Raw genomic sequence first — 5,572 nt, 5'->3', positions numbered from 1 at the left:
GCCAATTTCCCTCAACTAATCACTCAATGCTCATATCCACTAAATAGTTCTCTTAGGACCTATTAATGACTAGAATCTAATATAAACTACTCCTTCCAACCATTGCACTCCACATACTAACTACCATTTATCTCTGAACGTACTAAGTGTTGATTACATGATATTACTAGTTATCAACCAATTATTCTAATCACACTTGATCATTTACACTCTTCCATATCCCTTCAACCTAGGATATTTTTACTATAATTGACAAGTTGGGTTTCCAACCCCTAAGACACCTTAGAGGTAAAAGCACAAACCTGTGTCACATTTTATAAAGAAAAAGGACCACATAACGCAAAGTGTTCAACTTAAATGACATGAAACTGGTATTTGTGTTTAGAATTTGAAGATGATGTAAAATAATGAAATGTGTAAAATTGGATGACTTTTATGCCTATTAATTTAATTTTATTTTGAGAAAGAATTTATTCATTTTTAAAATTTTCAAAGTCCTTTTTTTAGCTACGAAAAATTATAGGGTGTACTTACCATCAAACAAGTATACGAAAATAATATTTTTTTCTCCAATCTCAAAATATGTTATAGATGACATGTATAGCAAGTGGAAAGATTTTTTATTTTTATTTTTGATATATATTGTTCTTTTTATAAGTACTTGAGGTCAACCTTATCAGAAATCAGTGATTTTTTTCTCCCATCAAAACATCCCTATCAAATCTAGACCTTTTTGAGAAAAATTACATATTCTTGAAGAGGACACTCTCCTCTAGCGCTATATATAAATTTTAATTTGTTTTGATAAGATTTAATTTCTTTTTTTCCTTTTTTGAGGTTGCATCTTCCCAAATGTTAAAATATCTACTTATAATATTTTGAAAATATCATATATTATAACGAATAAAAGCACTATGAAATTTATATGATGATGATATTGAATCCAAGATCTATAAAAGATTATTTAGTCAATAGGCTTTTCCTATGAGGTTTCTTGCAACCAAAATTTGACTCACGTTGAAAATTGACTATTAGTAAATGGTTTTTGACTCACGCATAAATGATTTCAAGCTATTTAATCTTAATTGTGTTGAATGATTAAAAGTAGATTTTTTTACCATAATTTGTCATCGTGGTTGTTATCGTGTTCAATTCAAATTCTAATGCCCCTAGAATGATTTCAATAAATATTTAGTTTTAATTAATTGTGTTGAATTATTTAAAGTATCTTTTTTACCAAAATTTGTCATCATGATTGTTATCGTGTTCAATTTGAATTCTAATGCCCCTAGAATGATTTGAAGATACATTTAGTTTTAACTAAATCTTTCATCATTTACATTTAAACTTAAATTCAAAGATTGTGTTTGATCTCCAATGATATTTCACGTGACCATTTTTTTATACATTCTTCAATCTGAAGTAGTAATGTCAAGTAGTAGTGACAAGTAGTAATCACAGCCTTATCTGATCTTAATGAATCGATCCATGATTTGACAGCTTTGTGTTTAGATAATTGTTTGGGCTACACAATGGATCTTTAAATACTGATAAATTTCTATCCATGTTTCACCTATTCTATTTGTACTTTGTAGTACCCACAAGAACCTCAACTTATCAAAGCTATGAGTGGCAAACATTTGCATCTTTAGGTGCATGATCTTTTCTTTTTTTCTTTCACGAGTATTCCTTTTTACCTTTTGTATTTTATGCACACAATTTTCTATATTACAAATATAACATTTGATCAATTGTATGAATCTTGTTACCTAGTTATTTCTTTCTTCTTATATTTGTTTCTAAGATTTGGATTGATCAAAAACTTGATATTGTTTGATTTGTCCGTCGATTAGCACAAAGTGTTATGCCAGTGTTAATTTGTCACAAATCTATTTGATGATTCTTGAGTTGTAGCCATTTCCCTCGCACAAAGCGTTATGCTGGTATTTGTCTATCATAAATCAGTTTAATGAACTAAAGTTGTCATCAAATGATATAAATGTTGGCGTTTGGCCACATTCATTACCATGAGATATTTCTATCCCTTTTTCCAACCATATGTGACGTGTTTGATAAATTCTCCTATTTTCCTTGCAATTGGGTGTGGTTCCTTAAATTGCTAAAATCTTCTACTACAGTCTATAAAGGTATTCCTTACATCTTCATATATTTCATTCCTTTAGTATGATGTTTGCAAAGGTTGATTGATTCCTGGAAAAAAATACAACTTGATTTTGAATTTCATTGTCTTCATAATGTAAAATAAGAGAAGTTTTTGAATATGAAAGTCATAATTGTTCAGCTGAAGGTTTTTGCACTTAAATTTTTTGTATTTGAGTGTTTGGAATTTTCAACATGAATTTGTGTTTTCTTTATTAGTTGGAAATATGGCTTTTTACATTTGTGGACCCTACATTTTATAGCATTTTTTCTTGCTTTGTATTGTATTTTTTTACATAGTTTTGCATCTCATCTACTTAAAATGTGACAACCATCATTTGAGTTCTTCTTTTCATTTGAGTAAGTTATTTGAACCCGAGACACCTGTTAGGATTGGAAATAATTAGCATCTCATTTGCTTAAAATGTGGCGACCATCATTGGAGCTCTTACTGTCTTTAATATTGGTTATTGGCGACAAAAAATAGATATTTATGAGAACACAAAGTAGTGAGATCTCCATCAGAAAAAGTAGTGAAATTTTTGAAATCCTTGAAAGTGCAGCTCTAAACTCCTGAAATTTGTTGTAATCCTTGCTAACTGCTATTTTATGAATGAGATCATGTCCTCCAAAAGAGAATTATCAATTCATTGGATTTGGTGTTCTTTGGTTGTATTATTATTCTTCATTATTACTATCACTAACTGAAACTCATATTAATTTTATCACTTGATTTAAATCTTATCAATGCTATCTCCATTACTTACAACCACTATTTTGATAATTTCTTACCTCTGGTCAAAATGGTGATATAATTCTTGATATCCTTATACAAGAAATCTATGTGTATACATTTTTTCCATTTGATTAGGCTTCCTTATCTCTCTAAGTAGTTATTTATGACATATGTTCTGATCTTGAGATCATCGTCATAGAACTTCTGGGCATTTTCCCTTGACATGTGACAATATTCATCACAGTGATGAATCTTGAAAACCTTCTTTGTTTTGACATTGGTTTCTTGAGAAATTTGATCCTTGCATTACAATTAAAGACTAATTTGTTTTTTATTTTCCATTTGTACATATTGCTTTGTAAGAAATATGTTATTTAATTATTTAAGAACAAACAATTCAAAGTTGGGTTACTCAAAATTTATATTGTTTTAGAAGTATTTCATCTCCTAATTTTAATGGTTTTTAAGGTTTTTATGTGCAGACTGCAAAGAAGCTCTCTAGAACCATAGATGATTATTCATCTAACTACAACACTATTGATGCTATAAACAATTAGGTAGTCATAGTTCATTGAAACAAAGAACACTTTTGTTGCCATAGATAATACCAATGTATGAGGCCTCAAACAATACCATACACAACCAAGGTGACTTAGTGTACTTGTATGGAAAACTAAGCAATGATTTTAAAGAACTTTTTTAATTTTGTTTTAAAAACTCATTTTCTCCGATGAGAGTGTAGATGATTGGATACCTGATCTGGATGAACTAATGTGTCTTTAACATATGGAAGTTTAGTTATCCATTACTCTACAATTAACATTGTATTTCATAGATTTAGTTTACAATTAAATGTGCTTGAAATTTTAAAATAGCTCAGTTTTTTTTTCCTAATTATGCTTGGAAGATGCTCTAGCATTGAATTGTTCTCTAATGGAATTTTTACTCCACACCATCACCAAATATTTCTTGTTATTTTTGTTCATAACTTATAACAAGTCAAGTAGTAGCAAATGCATCACAAAATATTTGCAATATATTCTTCAAATGCAAAGTTAGTTATTAGATTTTCCAAATATTTAATGATACATCGTTTTAAAATTATTTACATATCTCTAAATCTAAAACATGATCTTCTTCAAAATAGAAATCATTCATACATTTAAAATTATATTTCATGCAAGATACACTAATCCAACTTGTTATAAGTTACGAACAAAAAACACTACCATTTAATACTATGAACATTGTTATTGGTTTTTTTTTTTTTATTTAACATTTATTTTGGTTTTCTAGGTCATGGCCAATCCTCCACAACCTTTCCACATAATAGACATCTCTAGTAGTACATCTGAGGTCAATACTTCACAACCATCTATGGGATCTAATGTGTCCATCAATTGGAATGAGTATCCTTAAACGAAAATCCAATTTCTTGCAAATTGTGCTTTTATGAAATGTACTAAACTATATGCACATATTAAAGTGGAAAATATACATACATGTGATGTTAGAGATTTTGAGATCATTAGAGCTGAGGAAGTATTGCACAAATCAATACACAACAACTTAACTATTATAGTTATGGCACTTGTCTAAGGGAGATTCATGCTAACAAGTATTACAAACAAGGAAATGCAACCATTATTTATTGTGCATTTCAAGACTATCTTAATTATCCAGAGAACATGCTTCACTTGTATCGTTCTCTATTGTGTTTATTAGTGGATCCTTTTGTATAACTCTTTAAAAACTAGGGGTTTTGAAACTTTTCCTATTATTGTAATGAGTGAATCAGCGTTATGTTCCTCTTCTATTATATCAAATATTGATTGAAGTTTAAGTTGTAAACACTCAGTTCTATTTTGAATACAAGTATGTCTTACATATATCTCCAACACTTATTCACTTTACTTCTTTCTCTACCCTTGCATATTTCAGATTTCTCAAAGAGACACCACATTTGTTTATTTACATAAACTGACCTATAATGTCTAAAAGATAGCCTGTGTACATTTAACTACAATGGTTTTTTGTCATAGCATAATGTTGGATACCAAGTTAAATATATCACTTCAGTACATTTTGTTTGTACCCTTTTACTTATATGTTAATGTTTGTCACTATCCTTTTTTGCAAAAACATCAAATTTTACCTTAAATTTACTATCTAATTGCGTCCTAATATTTTTTAAAGATTTTGCATGCATTGCATATGTTCTTACATATACTTCCTTAACACTTGATATAAATGTGCTCATCCTATCCTATTTCGGTCCATGCTTGACATTTAAGTTGTTTGCATCATATGATATAGTCCACGTTTGACCACTCTTTTGAATCTATTCCCGCACTTTAATTGAAAAATGTGTGTTCACCAAATCAATTCTTATTTGTAGTTCATTTGTATGCCCTCATATCTCTATACATTTTCATTTTGTACATATGTTTTGGTTTGAAACTAATGTTAATAGATACAATTAAAACTATCTCTTTACTAAATAGATATTATGTTCCTTGGCAATTCTTTATGCTAACATCAATAACAAGGTTTCAACCATATTTTTTAAACCAAATATGTCTTTTTGATCCACACTAACCATTTATGGCTAACAATACTCCTCTTCCAGGAACACACTTGGCATCACAAAATGTGTAGCTAAAGACATAAATTCTA

This window comes from Cupressus sempervirens, chromosome 7 (genome assembly GCF_028749045.1).
Source record: "Cupressus sempervirens isolate cs-2001-9-10 chromosome 7, ASM2874904v1, whole genome shotgun sequence".
In the NCBI taxonomy this organism is placed as follows: domain Eukaryota; kingdom Viridiplantae; phylum Streptophyta; class Pinopsida; order Cupressales; family Cupressaceae; genus Cupressus; species Cupressus sempervirens.
This window is presented reverse-complemented; position numbering follows the sequence as displayed.